This window comes from Saccopteryx leptura, chromosome 1 (genome assembly GCF_036850995.1).
Source record: "Saccopteryx leptura isolate mSacLep1 chromosome 1, mSacLep1_pri_phased_curated, whole genome shotgun sequence".
NCBI lineage: Eukaryota > Metazoa > Chordata > Mammalia > Chiroptera > Emballonuridae > Saccopteryx > Saccopteryx leptura.
In genome coordinates, this window is record NC_089503.1 from 100,527,763 (window position 1) to 100,545,822 (window position 18,060).

The following is an 18,060-nucleotide window of genomic DNA, read 5'->3' on the forward strand; positions in this document are numbered from 1 at the left end:
TACTTGTCCATGTACATGTGGTTTTATTTCTAGGCTTTCATTTCTGTTCCATTGGTCTGTGTGTCTGTTTTTCTGCCAGTACCATGCTGTTTTGATTATCATGGCTCTGTAGTATAATTTGAATTCAGGTAGTGTGATGCCTTCAGCTTCATTCTTTTTTTTGTAGGATTGCTTTGGCTATTCAAGGTCTTTTTTGCTTCCATACAAATCTGATGATATCTTGCTCTATATATTTAAACAATGACATTAGGATTTTAATGGGATTGCATTAAATCTGTATATTGCTTTGGGTGATATGGCCATTTTAACTATGTTGCTTCCTCTAATCCACAAACATGGAATATCTTTTCTTTTCATTGTCTTTCAGTCTCGTAATGTTTTGTAGTTTTCAGTTTATAGGTCCTTCATATCTTTTATTAAGTTTATTTCTAGGTATTTTATTTTATATTTTTGTTGCAATTGTAAAAGGATTTTTTTTTCAATTAATTTTCTGAGGTTTCATTGTTGGCATACAGGAAAGGAATAGACATTTCTATATTGATTTTGTGTCCTGCAACTTAACTGTATTTGTTTATTGTTTCTAATAGTTTTTTGGTAGAGTCTTTGGGGTTTTCTATATTAGAGTCAAGTCATTGGTACAAAGTTGAAGTCACTTTTAAAGTGGATTCTTCTTATAGATGACGGATCAGTCGTTACTGTATGGACTTTTTGGTGTGTTAAACTTTCCCCAAACATCTTATGATTTTGTGTCTAAGACTTTTTAGGATAAGTGTGAGTCCTTTTTTAAAATGCCCATAATAATAAAAAAAATCAATCATAGTGCACCTCAGATTTACTTTGCTCTTTAGGAAAACAGATTTTATTTATTTATTAATTAAGAGAGTGGTAGGGAGGAAGAGAGACAGACTCCTGCACACACCCCGACTGGGATCCATCTGGTAAGCCCTGTATCAGATGATGCTCTGCCCATCTGGGGCTGCTGCTTTGTTGCTGGGCAACCGAGCTATTTTAGTACCTGAAGCAAACCATGGTACCATCATCCTCAGTGGCTGGGGCCAGCTTGCTCAAACCATTTGAGCCATAGCTTCAGGAGGAGGAGAGAGAGAGAGAGAAGTGAGAGGGGGAGGGGTGAAGAAGCAGATGAATGCCTCTCCTGTGTGCCCTGACTGGGAATTGAACCTGGAACTTCCACATGCCAGGCTGATGCTCTACCACTGAGCCAGCCGGCCAGGGCCGAGCAATTACTTTAAAAAAAAAATCCCTCAAAAATTGTAATGTAAAAAATCATTAAAGAAGTTAAAATGCGAACTTCAGTCAAAATGGCAGCATAGGTACACGTGGTACTTGCCTCCCACAACCACATTAAAACTATAGCTAAACTACAGAAGAGCCATTATTCAGAACCCCCTGAAACCTACCTGAGTGGAAGCTACATTGAGACTGGTAGGAGGCACAGACATTGATGTGTGTGGCAGATAAATATCAGGAGGGATGGATATCCCAATGGTCCCCCTGGAGGAGTGAGGTGTCCCAGCCCCATACCCGGTCTCCTAGCCCAGTGTCCCAAAGCCAGGAAGAGAAGTGCCTATAACTTCTGGCTATAAAGCCAGTGAGGATTGTGGTTGGGGGAGACAGAGGCTGCTGGAATCACCGGCAATTCCTCTTAAAGAGCCTGTATATGTACTTACGTGGACTCACTTGCTCCGAGCTCCAAAACTGGGGCAGTAGTTCAGAAAGCACCAGAGACATGTGGAGAGGAACAGGATTGTCTGGCATCAGGGTGTGTGTGTGTAGGGGAACATTACAGCTTTCTCCCAGACAAAAGTTCTGGCAAAGGCCATTGTTCCTTTGATAAGACGTCCCCCCACAGAGTGAGCAGGCTGGCGCCATATCTGAAACTTCATTAACCTGGCTCACACTGTTTGCTTTGCCCTGGTGATTCCCTGAGTCCCTACCCCACCCAGCTTTGAGGCCCACCCAAAGGGTTTCCAGTAGCATTTCCATATGAATGGCCTGTCTTGACTCATTCTTTGGACTTTTCTAAAAACTCTCAAACCAGCAGCATCTGACCTCAGCATGCCTCATATCTCTCGCTAAGTGGCCCCAGGCCTGGCACAAGTAACAGCAGGCCTTGGTTCACAGCTTGTCTTCTGGGCATCTCCAAGCCCTGCACAAGTAGCAGCTATCTGCAGATTGCTTTGTAGCTCATGTTGGGTGGTCCTGGGCAGAATACAGGCAATGGCTGGCGTTGGTCTGCACCTCCTGGAAGGCCCCAGAATCAGCACACTAAGGGGACAAGTTCAGACCATGTCAAAGCACCATCCAACAGTCTCCACAAGCAATACTCTCAAGGGGTAGACTTTGTAGGCACAAGAGCCCCTCTGAAGTAAGTTTTCCATGTAGTTGGCCCCTGCACAGGAGATACTCCAGGGTGGTCAGACATCAGAGGTCTGTGATTGCAGCCAGTCCTTGCAGTAATTGGGCTGAGGGTAAATCCCTCCTGTTGTGTCAACAGCAATCAGAGTTCAACTATAAGAGTGGGTGTATTCAAGCCTATATGTCCTCAGCGCCCGGGCCAGCTTTGCTCCAATGGAGTCTTGGCTGAGGGAGGGGAAGAGAGACAGAGAGGAAGGAGAGGGGGAGGGGTGGAGAAGCAGATGGGTGCTTCTTCTGTGTTCCCTGGCCGGGAATCAAACCCTGGACTCCTGCACGCCAGGCCGATGCTCTACCACTGAGCCAACCGGCCAGGGCCCAGTTACACTTTAATACAGGAAAAGGAAGCAGGTTAAAATCAGCTAAGGGAGTAAGCTCGGAGTTATGAAAAGTACCAAAAAGAGTTTTTATTTTCTAATCCCTGTGGAATTAGGATATGTTACTCTCCTAATTGATGTGTGACAATATGCACAGAGTATTGCTATAGGGGACCTCAGCTGAGACCCCGTGTCCAGACTTATTATTGTACATAGTCTTTATTGGTTGATTGTCCACATGGTTGATCTGTGTCTCCAGGTCAGTTGATACTATATGACCCAAAGCTCTCACCCTAAGTCACATTATTGGTCTTTCTAGTGTGGCCAGACCTGATCCTAAGACTGTAGGTCTGGCCAGTCCCATGCTAAATCATATCATTTAGCTTATCGAGCATGACCCAGAACTTCCATGTAAACACTCCTTGTAGGCATAATATTCCAAGGGGCCAGAGATTACCTCCCAGAAGCCAAGGGAAAGGCCAGACCCTCACTTTGGGCAAAACCAAATTCTTTACTACATGCAGTGTAAAATATTTTTCCATCAAACACAACACTTATTTTGGTAAAATTATATTTTACCTTGACTGCAGACAATTTAGTGTGTGAAATATGGTGTGCTATACATATAAACTATACTCTGCAGTTTGAAGGCTTAGTATAGAAAAAAGAAACTATCTCATTGTTAATATTTATGTTGATTGCATATTTCATTTATTATATTTGTGATGTATTGGGTTACATGAATATATTAATAAAATTAATTTCAGAGGTTGGGAATCTATGAGTGTGAAAGGCTGACTAAAGTTATAATTGGATTTTTGACAGCTCAGGGGGTTGGCACCCGTAACCCATGTTGTTCAAGGGTCAGCTGCACTGGCTCTAGTATAACAATCAGCTTAGTTATATGTGTAGAGCTTTATTGTTGCTCATGTTAGCTGCCCTGAAAAATTATATTTAAAAGGTGGCCCAGTTGATAAGACTATCCAACATTTTATCCTTCATCTTCTTTCTTTTTTCATCAAAGAGTACAGAATATTTGCAAACTAACTTATTTTTTCTGTTAGAAATTGCAGTTATACTTTTGCTCTGATATATTGTCTAGACACTATACATTTAAATTTACATTTAAGACCAAATATCTCTTGTTACCTTTAGTATTACTTTGAATAATTGCAGTGATTTTTTTCTAGAATTTCATATAATATGTAGAAGAATTATGTCAATACTTTTTTCAATGGAATTTATCTTCTTTGTTTTACTTATATTTGGCTTTTTGAGACTTTCAAGATTATAGCGTACATTTGGCTAACTTTAATAAATGAAAATTATAATTTATGGTCAAGTCACAATAATAAAACATTCTTTTTTTCAGCAAAAAATAAAATTAACTTTAAAAATAAGTGGTATTTTTCTTTATTTTTCCTCCTCAAAGGCTTTATTTATTTTTTAATTACAGTTGACATACAATATTACCTTAGTTTCTTGTGTACAACAGTGATTAGACAGTTATGTAACTTAGAAGCAGTCACCCAGTAAGTCTAGTACCCATCTGACACCATATGTAGCTATCACAATATTTTTGACTATGTTCTTTATACTGTTCTTTACATCCCCATGACTGTTTATATAGCTTCCCATTTGTACTTCTTAGTCCTTTCCCCTTTTTTTATCCATCCCCCAGCCTTCCTCCTATGTAGCAACAGTCAAAATGTTCTCTGTATGGGGTTTTCTTTCTTTTTGTATATGACTACTAGAAAATATGAAATTATATAAAATGGCTTGCATCTTATTTCTGTTTAATACTGCTGATCTAAAAGACTATGATAAGAAAGAGGAGAGTATACTCTTTCTGCCTTTGAAATCCTAAACTTTAAAATATTAAGCAAAGGTAAGTCCAAGATGTGGCCAAGGGAATAGCTGCTGAACTTTGGTGGTTTGTAGGTCACTCAGTGGAGGTAAAGAAAGTTCAAGGAATTAGGAGGTTAAATTGTCAAATAGATTATTTTTATGGATGTTGCTATTGCCTAAGTGACTGGCAGAATCTGGCTGGAGCAGTAGGCTGTGAACTACATTTCAGTGTCTTTGGTAAGTATGAAGGCAAGAAAGGCAGGAAGGGGTTTACCAGATTTTCTAGCATATACTGTTGTAGTGTGAAGCTACTGGGGATTTAGTAGGGTTTACATTACTTCTGAATCCCTTGTGGAATATTGGCCTGTTATTCTTGAAGAGGCTTAAAAAGGAGCTATTAGCCTTGGCCAGTTTGCTGAGTGGTAGAGCATCGGCCTGGCGTGTTCATGTCCCGGGTTCATTTCCCACTCAGGGCACACAGAAGAAGCGCCCATTTGCATCTCCACTCCTCCTCCTCTTTTCTCTTCCCCCTCTCCTCCTGCAGCCATGGCTTGATTGGAGTGAGTTGGCTCTGGGTGTTGAGGATAGCTTTGTGGCCTTCGCCTCAGGCATTAGGAAGAGCTTGGTTGCTGAGCAACAGAGCAGCACCCCAGATGGGCAGAGCATCGACCTCTAGTGGGCTTGCTGGATGAATCCCAGTCTGGACACATGCGGGAGTCTGTCTCTCTGTCTCCCTCCTCTCACTGACTAGAAAAATAAATAAAATAAAATATAAAATAAATAGTAAAATAGTTGTTAGTCTCAGAGGAGTTGGTTGGGCGGTTGAATACAGTATTAGGATACAAGATACACAAGCCCTGCTATCCTCCTTTGCCCTATTAGTTGCTGTTAAACTTCCATGACCCTTCTCAAATGTTATGCTTTCTGTGAACTGTGCCCTGATTCTGCCAAAGAGTTAATAAATAGCCTTTTTCCTTCTTTCTTTGAGCACCATTGTAGTATTTTCTTCTTTCTTTCTTTATTTGTATTTTTTTGTCATTTACTGTTAGTAGACCAGATGATTTAGACAGTAGCCTGCTGACCTATCACTTGTCTTCTGGTGGTTCTTTGGCCAGATCATCCTATCTTCCTGATATCTAAATTCTGTATCGCTCCTGAGTTTAGTACTTGGATCTCTTTTCCTTTCTGTGCACATCTGATCCCTAGTTGATTATATGTGATACCTTAAGCTCTTGGTTTCCAAATTTTAAGTCCCATCTGTCACCTGAACTCTCGATGTACATTTTCAGCTGTTTACTTGATATCTCTATTTCAATGTCTAATAGACATCTCAGTCTTAACGCAAACTGGAGTCTTGACTTCCACTTACCAGCTTTCTTCACTTGTCTTCCCTATCTCAATTGTGGCAATTCCATTGATACTGTTGCTCACACCAAGAACTCCAATAGAGTCATGCTTAATGTTTCTCTTACTCTTGGTGGCTCAGTGTTCAGAATTTTTTTTTATTATCTTGCATCTTCCTAGATGTTTAAGAACACTATCATGTTTGTTAATTTGAACATACTACTATGTGCTGGGATCTTTTTTAAAAAAAATTTTTTTTAAAGTGAGAGTGACAGAGAGGGACAGACAGGAAAGGAGATGAGAAGCATCAATTCTTTGTTGTGGTTCCTTAGTTGTTTATTGATTGATTTCTCAAATGTGCCTTGACCAGGAGGCTCCAGCAGAGCGAGTGACAGCTTGCTCAAGCCAGTGACCTTGGGCTTTAAGCCAGCAACCTTTGGGCTCAGGCCAGCAACCATGGGCTCTTGTTTATGATCCTGTGCTCAAGCTGGTGAGCCTGCACTCCAGCTGGTGACCTTGGGATTTTGAATGTGGGTTCTCTGCGTCCTAGTTTGATGCTCTATCCACTTTACTACCGCCTAGTCAGGCCATCATTTTCTTATTTAAGTCCTTTTAACATCTTATACTGTATATCTTTATAACGAAAGTACTGTTTTCTGACTAAATTATTTAGTTTTACTTACATAAAAACTAGCTGTTTCCTAAGGCTTTACTAGCAGAAACAAATAATCTCACCACTGAACTTCATTTGTTGACACAAAATCAAAGTTAACTTCTGTCTCCTTCCCTGATTAATTTCCCATTCATTATTCTTCATTCCTTTGTTTTATTTTCTTAACATCATGTATGACTTTAGTATTTATATTTGCAATCTGCTCAAGATGTATGAGGAGGCCACCTGTGCTGAGTGCTTAAAAACATATAGTTTGATGACCTCACTTAATTACTAAATATCCATTCATGGTTGTCTGACCATCCTACTAGTTCTATCATGATATAAATACAAATGCCTCAGACAAAGAGGAGAATATTTTTGCTGCTTTGAGTATATAAGGCCTAAAAAGATATTTTTGCCCTACATCTATAGTAATACTTTTCCTGAAATTTTTTTAACCCTCTTTGGAAAACATAGTTTCTCTGACAAAGTGCAACTACTAAAAAAATATAGTTGAATCATAATATTTAGAAATATTTGACTTACATAAATAGATTTTTGCTCATATTTGGAATTTGTACATTTTATTTTAGTGTGCCTTCAAACTTTTATGTCCTGAAGATATTTTCTGGACTGGTGTTGGTGTGTATATTTGTGTGTGTGTATGTGTGTGTGTGTGTGTGTGTGTGTGTGTGTATGAGTGAGAGAGAGAGAGAGAGAGAAAGAGAGATATTCCATTAAAAAATATGGGCCCTGGCTGATTGGCTCAGTGGTAGAGCAACTGTATGCTTCTCCAGCCTTTCCCCTTCTCTCTCTCTCTCTCTCTCTCTCTCTTTCTCTCTTGCCTCTCTCTCTCTCCTCTCTCTCTCTCTCTCTCTCTTCTCTTCCTGCAGTTATGGCTTAAATGATTTGAGCAAGTTGGCCCTGGGTGCTGAGGATGGCTCCATGGCCTCACCTTATGCACTAAAATACCTCGTTGCTGAACAATGGAACAGAGGCCCCAGATGAACAGAGCATTGTCCTTAGGGGGCTTGCCGGGTAGATCCTGATGGGGTGCATGCAGGAGTCTGTCTCTCTGCCTCCCTGCCTCTCACTTAATTAAAAAATGTACATAGCATAAAATTTAGCCTTTTAATCATTTTTAAGTATATTGTCTATTGACATTGATTACGTTCACATTATTGTGCTACCGTCATTACCATCCATCCACAGATCTCTTTTCATCTTGCAAAACAAACTCTGTAGATATTAAATATTAACTCTGCATTTACCCCCTCTCCTAGAACTTGGCAGCCACCATTCTGTATTTTGTCTCTATGAATTTGACTACTCTAGGTACTTCATATAAGTGGAATTGTATATAGCATTTGTCCTTTTGTGACTGGCTTATTGCACTTAGCATAAAGTCCTCCATGTTTGTCCAAGTTGTTGCATGTGTCAAATTTTTCTTCCCATTTAAGGCTGAAAAATAGCTCATTTCATGTATATGCTAGCTCTGAGAATTGCCTCTTCTTCTCTTCAGTTTTCTTTTTTTAAAAGTATTTTAAAGCAAATTCAAGAAATTATTTCATTTATCCATACTTAATATTTTCTCTCATACATAAAGATTTTTAAACATTTAACCATAATGACATACCTCAAGGTCATTAGTCTGGTCTCTTGCTATGTCAGCTGTTAAACCAATCCAATAAATTTTCAATTTCAGGTATGTTGCCATTTTAGAACATACATTTTAGGCCATATGTATTTTAGAGTTTCTGATTGTTCTTTGGCATATTCTGTCTTTTCATCCTTTTTGTACATCTTTTCATGTGTTTTCTTTTCCATATTATCATAGTCATTTTGAAGTCCATGCTAGCTAACCCTAATATCTGAGTCATGCCTGGTTCTATTTCTGTTGACATTAATCTCTAGATTGTGGGTCACTTTTACTCCTTCCCACATCTAGTAATTTTTTATTGTATGATAGATATTAAGGGTGACATGTTGTTGAGACACTGGATTATTCTATCCTCTGCAGTGTTGAAATTATTCTGGATCAACTTGATCATAGTGAGGCGCTTTTTTTTTTGTATTTTTCTGAAGTGAGAAGCTGGCAGAAAGACAGACTCCCGCATGTGCCCAACCGGATTCACCTGGCATGCCCACTAGGGGGCAATGCTCTGCCCATCTGGGCATTGCTCTGTTGCGGCAGGAGCCATTCTAGTGCCTGAGGCAGAGGACATGGAGCCATCCTCAGCGCCCAAGCCAACTTTGCTCCAGTGGAGCCTTGACTGTGGGAGGCGAAGAGAGAGAAAGAGAAGAAGGAGAGGGGGAGGGGTGGAGAAGCAGATGGGCGCTTCTCCTGTGTGCCCTGGCCAGAAATCGAACCCAAGACTTCCACATGCTGGGCCAACGCTCTACTACTGAGCCAACCAGCCAGGGCCCATAGTGAGGCTTGATGTTAGGCTTTGTTAGAGTGGTTCTCTTTTAATTTTGCCTTTACTCCAATGGCCCAGCCCTCACTCCTAGTGTCTTAACTTCTAGAATCTCAACTGAGTGCCTGGAATATTTACCAGGGTCTTCCCTTGTAAGCTGAATATGAACTTCAGCATCTTTTTAGCTTTTATCCTCCTGGAAATCTTCTCTTCCAAGCCTCCCATCGTCCTGCTTTGTACATTTCAGTGTTGGAGTTGGCCAAGGACCTTAGTGGAATTTCTATGCTAATTTTTAATGTTCCTTCTCTGCTATCCTGCCACCCAAATTCTAGCTTCGTTTTGTGACCCCTAAGTTTGATCTGTTCTTCACCCTGACCTACTTCTGTTTGCTGGGGCTCTGTTTCCCCAGGTTGTGGTTGGGGTGAATATGGAGCTTCTCTCTTACACTTTCCTTCTCTGAGGAATTGCAATCTTTTGTTAGTTATTGTATAATGTTTGCAAACTGTTCAACTTTATAATTGGTTAAAGGGGGAGAGTAAATCCTGTATCAGTTACTGTTTTATAATTAAAATGAAAGCCTATAGTACCATTCTTACACCCCACAAAATTAACAGTATTTTTTTTTTTTACTAAAAGATAGGGCATGTTTAGCTTTCGCCAGTTGTCTAAAAACATTTTTATATAGTTTGTTTAAATTATAATGCTACAAAGTGCATAGTTCCACTGAGTTAATAAATGGCTTAAATTTTTTTTATAATTTGTAACAACTCCTTCCTTCTGCAAACACTTTTTTCCTACGCCATTTATTTGTTTTAGAAACTGTACTATCTTACAAATTTCTTACAATCTAGACTTAGACCCTTACTGTGTCATCTAACATGTTTTTCTAGCTCACTATTTCTTGTGAAGTGGTTTGGGTAAATACAGGTCAGTTTGGTCAGGGCAGGCACAGGAATACTACACAGTCTTTCCATCATATGACTTCAGGCAGGGTTGTCTGATTTCTCCATTGCTAGGGATGTGTAAAGGATGTTTCCCATCAATCTGTGACCTGATGTTTTAGCCACTTTTATTATTTAGTTGCCTAGATATATCATTTCATTAGAAGTTGCAAAAATGATGATTTTCTTTTTTTTTTCTTTCTCTCTCTCTCTCTCTCTCTTCTTTTTTATTCAATTTATTCTAACATTGGTTAATAAAGTTATATAGGTTTCAGGTGTACAGTTCTTTAATACATCATCTTTATATTTTGTTGTGTGTTCACCACCCCAAGTCAAGTCTTTTTTTATCACCATTTATTCCCCCTTTACCCTATTCTACCTCCCTTCATCTTCTTTTCCTGTTGTAATTCCCATATACTGTTTTCTGTATCTGTGAGGTTTTTTTGTTTTGCTTAATCCCTTCACTTTTTTACCTACTCAAAATGGTGATTTTTAATTCTCTCATTTTTTCTACATTAATTAGCTATAATTTTTCTGTAAAGAACTTTGCCTATAAACTACTATTTAGTAACTATAGTAAAGGAAAAATAAATGCTTATTTTCCTTTATTTATTAAAACTCAGAATAATAAATTGGTACCCTGTCAGTCTTCATGGTGACCAATGAATTGATTTTGTTTTGTAATATTATTATGAACTTATGAATATTAATACATTTGCTGTGTTTCAGTCCACTGAGTCATTATTCTTTTATGATCAAATTATTCCACTTAGCTAGTGGTAGCCTTTTCAAGTTGACTCCTGTGTCCTTGCCTCATGGTCCCAAGTCTTTGACAGCATATGTAAGGACCAAGAGAAGATCAGAAAATAGGCAGGGCACCAATGGAACAGGGAACTTAAGGGTTACAGGCAGGTCCTGCTCCTGTTCTGTTAGGAATAATATACCCAAGGTCGTTCAAGAAGCAGAGACAGATAGGGACCCTGTGAGGCTGAGAAAAAGAAAAAAAAGAAAAGACAAACGTTTGCATTCTATTGGTTAAAAGACCCTTATAAGAAGTTTATGTTTAGAATTCGCCAATGAGCTAGACCCCAGCCCCTGTTGCTATGCTATGTGCAGCCCCTTAGCAAATAGGTTACCGCCACATCTGCTTCTGTATTATAAAATTGCTTGCTTAGCTTATAAAAAGATTTAGCTGTGAGCGCTAGGTGCGATTCCCATCTGCAGCTCCTTGTGAGCACAGTGTCTCCGGACACCTCGGGAATTTGCCCCTGCACAGGTAAAACTGGCCAATAAAGTTACATCTATACTCCTGAAAGTCTCCGACGTTTGTTCTTGTACCTGGTGGATGTTACACATACTTGCTTTTAGGTAAGATGTTCCAGGCATATCTTGAACATTTCCTGTCCCAGACCTGAAACATTTCTCATGGGAGCTCCGTTTTCTCCGAGTGGAAAACAGCATTTAGAAGTCTATGGATGTTCATTGATGCTGCTGTGTTCATTGCTTCAAGGTGTTTTCAGGGCAGAGAGGTAGGAAATACAGGAAATATGTACTTTTTACATAGAGAAGAATAAAAGATGAGTTCGTATTAACATTCTATTTGAAATGTAAGATTCCAGTGCTTTCACTTACCTTTGCTAAATTATATATGTACAAGGTAGGGCAAAGTAGGCTTACAGTTGTTCAAATGGAAAATAATACAATAAATAATGACACAAGAATAAATTTTGTTTTGTATACTCACAACTATAAACCTACTTTTGCCTCACCCTGTATTTATGTCCTTTTCTTCTAGCTGAAAATTTCAATGTTGTTCCAAATGACATTAACATAATTACATACTTGATATGAGAAAGAGAAGGCAAGATTGGTTCAAAGCAGGACTAATATTTAGGAGACAATTGGTTCTCTTTGACCTTAGGCTATATTCTATTAAGGATGCATAGGAAACTTACTATGTTTTGCTGTTACTTAAAAAAATTATTCCCAACCTATATAATTTTATTAACCATTGTCACCTCAATAAATTCAATTTTAAAAGAAAACAAACAAAATTGATTGGTTATGTCATAACAACATAGATTCCTTTTTACCAGTTTGCTTTCCATTTTTAGAAATTACTTTTTCTTTCAATTCTGAATTACTTGCATTTTTTAAAACCTTACATGTTTTCAAGGTTAAAGCTATAAAACAGTGCCTTCAGAAAAGTCTAGCTTCTATCCCTTTTTTATCCCCCATAAGTAACCATTTTAAAAAGTTTTTCACTTAATAGTACTCCTTTTAGAAGATAAAAATAAGTATATGCACACATGCATATTTGTATTTTCTCCTCTTTCCCATATAAACAGAAGCACACTGAGCATATTTTCTGTGCCTTGCAGGGGGTTCATGGACAGAAACCCATCCATGAGCCAAGAATCTCTGGTCTAGAAGGAAAGGCACACATGTTAAGATATCATTGTAATACAGTTGTTCACTGATGGTGTAGAGATTTGTAGACTAAATGCCATTAGATACAGCTATGGAGTTGTTCTAGGTAGATGAGTAGATTAGGGAAAGTTTCAAAGAAATGACCTTTGAACTGGATTTTAACAAACGAGCTCGAGTGACTCAGTGATCCCATCCCTAGACATGTTTCTGCGGGGGCCACGCACCAACCAGGAGGAACAGCATTTCATGGACCAGCTAAATTGGCATTCCACAGCAAGGCCCCTGGCTTTAAGTTCAAGACTGTGAAGTAGGAAGATCCTGAGCTCACCTCCTCTCATTGACACCAAAACCACAACTACATATAGAACAGCTATCTCTGAGAACAACCTGACTACTAGCAGAACAGATTTTCTGCAACTAGGGATATTAAAAACCACACACACACATTGACATGGGTATGGGTAGGAGGGGTAGAGTCTAAGTCTAGTTAGGACCTATGCTAACCCATACTCCCCATGTGGTGACTCTCAAGTGGGAGGAATATCACATCTGTGGGCGTAATCCCTGAAGAGTGAGGGGTTCGAGCCTGACCAGGCGGTGGCGCAGTGGATAGGGCGTCAGACTGGGATGCAGAGGACTCAGGTTCGAGACCCCGAGGTCGCCAGTTTGAGCGCGGGCTCATCTGGTTTGAGCAAAGCTCATCAGCTTGGACCCAAGGTCGCTGGCTCAAGCAAGGGGTTACTTGGTCTGCTGTGGCCCCAAGGTCAAGGCACATATAAGAGAGCAATCAGTGAACAACTAAGGTGTCGCAACACACAACGAAAAACTAATGATTGATGCTTCTCATCTCTCCGTTCCTGTCTGTCTGTCTCTCTCTCTGTAAAAAAAAATAAAATAAAAAAATAAATAAAAGGTATGAATTGTGTATTAAAAAAAAAAAAAAAAAGAGTGAGGGGTTTGAGCCCTAGCCTGGGAGACCTGCACCAGGAAGAGGAGCACCCATAATACCTGGCTTTGAAAACCAGTGGGGCTTACATCTGGGAGAGGCAGAAGGCTGTAGGAAGCCCAGGATTTTTTCTGAGTCCTAGGACAGAGTCAGCAGTTTAAAAAGCACCTAGGTCATACATGAAGGAGATACATGGACTAATTTTAGGGTCTGTGCTGGAGGGACAGGGATTTGTTGGAACTTTCTCCTGAGAGGTGCTGGCATCTGCCATTTTCTTCCCTCTTCCTATAATCTAGCTGGTCTGACACTGGCAGGTACCATTTCTGACACTCTTCATTAGCCTTGCTAACACTGTTCACCTCACCCTGGTGTTTTCCTAAGGACCCACCCAGGGTAACACCCTTCCAAAGTGACTCTTGTTTTGCCATACTGAGTGGGCAGCCTCAGTCCGCACCAACCACACCAAAAGCCTGCCCTGCACACTAGTGAGTCTGTGACAGTTGTGTCCGGCGCTCACACCCAGCAGGCTAGGGACCAGTCTCACCTGCCAGTGTGTCTATAGAGATTGTGGCCCAGAGCAACAGAAGGACACACTAGTCTACCCAGGGTACACCTCTGGAACACCTGGCTGTGGTGACAAGGGGGACTCCACCACTGGGCCCCACAGGACACCTTCTAAATAAGGCCACTTTTCAAGACCAGGAGATTTAGCCGACCTACCTAATACCTAGAAACAAACAGTTAAAACTAGAGAAAAGAATATGTCCCAAACAAACAAAAAGGACAAAACCTCAGAAAAAGAACTAAATGAAACTGAAATAAGCTGTCTACTAGATGAAGAGTTTAAAACAGTAGTCATAAAGATTAAACTCCATGAACAAAGGAATAAACTCAGTGAGACCTTCAACAAAGATCAAAATTATAAAAATGGGCCTATGAGAACTGAAGAATATAACAACTGATAGGAAAAATACGCTGGAGGAAATCAGCATCAAATCAGATGGCACAGAAGAATGGATCAGTAATCAGGAAGACAGAATAGTAGAAGATACCCAGTTGGAAGATCAGAAAGAAAAAAAAGAATTAAAAAGAATGAGAAGAATATAAGGACCCTTTAGGAAAACATCAGGCATAATTACATTAGAATAATAGGGGTCCTCCAAAAACTCAGAAACATTGATACGTAAAGACACATGCAGCCCCATGTTCATTGCAGCATTGTTCACAGTGGCCAGGACATTGAAACAACCAAAAAGCCCATCAATAAATGACTGGATAAAGAAGATGTGGCACATATACACTATGGAATACTACTCAGCCATAAGAAATGATGACATCGGATCATTTACAGCAAAATGGTGGGATCTTGATAACATTATACGAAGTGAAATAAGTAAATCAGAAAAAACCAGGAACTGCATTATTCCATACGTAGGTGGGACATAAAAGTGAAACTAAGAGACACTGATAAGAGTGTGGTGGTTATGGGGGAAGGGGGGAAAGGGATTGAGGGAGGGGGAGGGGCACAAAGAAAACTAGATAGAAGGTGACAGAGGACAATCTGACTTTGGGTGATGGGTATGCAACATAATTGAATGACAAGATAACCTGGACTTGTTATCTTTGAATATATGTATCCTGATTTATTGATGTTGCCCCATTAAAAAAATAAAATTATTAAAAAAAAAAAAAGAATAATAGGGGTCCCAGAGGAGAAGAGAAAAAAGGGATGGAAAACTTATAGTATTTGAAGAATTAATTGCTGATAACTTCCCTAACCTGGTAAAGACAACAGACAACCAAGTCCAGGAAGCACAAAGAGTCTCAAACAAGATGAACCAAAGAGACCCACAACAAGACACATTATAATTAAATTTTTAAAAGTTAAAGAGAGAATTTTTTTTTTTCTGAAGCTGGAAACGGGGAGAGACAGTCAGACTCCCGCATGCGCCCGACCGGGATCCACCCGGCACGCCCACCAGGGGCGATGCTCTGCCCACCAGGGGGCGATGCTCTGCCCCTCCGGGGCGTCGCTCTGCTGCGACCAGAGCCACTCTAGCGCCTGGGGCAGAGGCCAAGGAGCCAGACCCAGCGCCCGGGCCATCTTTGCTCCAATGAAGCCTTGGCTGCAGGAGGGGAAGAGAGAGACAGAGAGGAAGGAGGGGGGGGGTGGAGAAGTAAATGGGCGCCCCTTCTATGTGCCCTGGCCGGGAATCGAACCCGGGTCCCCCGCACGCCAGGCCGACGCTCTACCGCTGAGCCAACCGGCCAGGGCTAAAGAGAGAATTTTAAAAGCAGCAAGGGGCTTGACCAGGTGGTGGCGCAGTGGATAGAGCATCGGACTGGGATGCAGAGGACCCAGGTTTGAGACTCCGAGGTCGCCAGCTTTGAGCGTGGGCTCATCTGGCTTGAGCAAATCTCACCAGCTTGGACCCAAGGTCACTGGCTCCAGCAAGGGGTTACTCGGTCTGTTGAAGGCCCGCGGTCAAGGCACATATGAGAGAGCAATCATTGAACAATTAAGATGTCGCAACGAAAAACTGATGATTGATGCTTCTCATCTCTCTCCATTCCTGTCTGTCCCTATCTGTCCTTCTCTCTGACTCTCTCTCTGTCCCTGTAAGTAAGTAAGTAAATTAATAAATAAATAAAAATTTAAAAAAAAAAGCAAGAGAAAAACAACTAGTTACATACAAAGAAATGCCCATAAGACTATCAGCTGAGTTTTCAACAGAAACTTTGCAGGCCAGAATGGAGTGGCATGATATATTCAACATGATGAGGGGAAAACTTTAAACCAGGGATTGGGAACTTTTTTGGCTGAGAGAGCCATGAACGCCACGTATTTTAAAATGTAATTCCATGAGAGCCATACTACAACCCGTGTATGTTACGCATTACCCAATAAAAATTTGATGTCCTGGAGGACAGGTGTGATTGGCTCCAGCCACCTGCAACCATGAACATGAGCAGTAGGAAATGAATGGATTGCAATACATGAGAATGTTTTATATTTTTAACATTATTATTTTTTATTAAAGATTTGTCTGCGAGCCAGATGCAGCCATCAAAAGAGCAACATCTGGCTCGCGAGCCATAGGTTCCTGACCCCTGCTTTAAACCATGAATACTTTACCCAGCAAAGTTATTCAGAATTGAAGGAGAGATCAAGATTTTCCCAGACAAGCAAAAGCTAATAGAGTTCATCACCAGTAAACCAGCATTACAAGGAATGTTGACAGGAATACTTTAAGTGGAAAAGAAAAGGCTAAAACTAGAAATATGGAAATATATGAGCATGATTAGGTGGTGGCACAGTGTATAGAGCAGCGGTTCTCAACCTGTGGGTCGCGACCCCGGTGGGGGTCGAATGACCAAAACACAGGGGTCGCCTAAAGCCATCGGAAAATACATATGTATTATACAATACATTTTTAAATAAAATATGTATTTCCGATGGCTTTAGGCGGCCCCTGTGTTTTGGTCGTTCGACCCCCGCCGGGGTCACGACCCATCAACCTGGAATATTGAGGACCCAGGTTTGAAACCCTGAAGTTGCCAGCTTGAGCATAGGTTTACCAGCTTGAGTGTAGGGTCACTGGTTTGAAGCCCAAGATTTCTGGCTTTTGCAAGGGTGTCACTGGCTCAGCTGGAGCCCCTCCCCCCTGTCAAGGCACATAGGAGAAAGCAATCAATTAAGAACTAAAGTGCCACAACTACGAGTTGATGCTTCTCATCTCTCTCTTCCTGTCTGTCTATCCATGTCTCTGTCTCTCTCTCTCTCACTAAAATATATATACATTTTATTCTTTCATATATACATATGAAAGAAGAAAACATCTTAATAGTCAAGGCAAACATAGTAAAGATAGTAGTAGACCAATCACTTATAAATCCAATATGAGAACAATTAAAATGGCAATAAGTACATGCCTATTCGTAATTACTGAAATGTAAATTGACTAAGTGTTCCACTGAAAAAACATAGGGTGACTGAATGGATTAAAAAAAAGACCTTTACACATGCTGCCTACATGAGACTACAGATTGAAAGATACACACAGACTGAAAGTAAAGGGCTGGAAAAGATATTTCATGAAAATGGAAACAAACAAAAAAGAAGCTAGGATAGCAATACTTAGACAAAATAGACTTTAAAACAAAATCTATAACAAGAGACAAAGGACCCAGCAATTTCACTTCTGGGTGTTTATCTAAAGAAAACAAAACATTAATTTGAAAAGATATATACACCCCTATATTCACTGCTGCAATATTTACAAAAGGCCAAGATATGGAAGCAACCTAGATATTAATTAATAGAAGAATGGATAAAGAAGTGAACACAGACACACACAAACACACACAGGGAGCAGAACATTACTCAGCAACGAAAAAGACTTAAACCTTGCCATTTGTGACAATATGGATACACCTAGAGAGTATTGTACTAAGTGGAATAAGTCAGAGAAAAACAAACACTGTATCATTTCACTTTGTGGAATCTAATAAATGAAACAAATGAACAGACAGACTCATAGATACAGAAAAATTGATAGTTTCTAGAAGGTTGAACAGTTGGGGTATGGGCAGAAAGGTGAAGAGAATTAAGAGGTACAAACTTATAGTTGTACCTTAAATTACAGGGGTGTAAAGGAGCACATAGGGAACAAAGTCAGTAATATCACAATAACTTTGCACAGTGACGGATAGTGGACTTTTTGGGTTG

The 18,060-nt window shown here is 40.2% G+C and overlaps 1 protein-coding gene across 7 annotated transcripts in view; it reads left to right on the forward strand.

Annotated features, from left to right (window-relative positions):
* Nucleotides 1-18,060, forward strand: part of SIK3 (SIK family kinase 3) — a 240,174-nt gene that overhangs the window by 121,849 nt on the left and 100,265 nt on the right. The gene's annotated exons all lie outside the window — the stretch shown is intronic.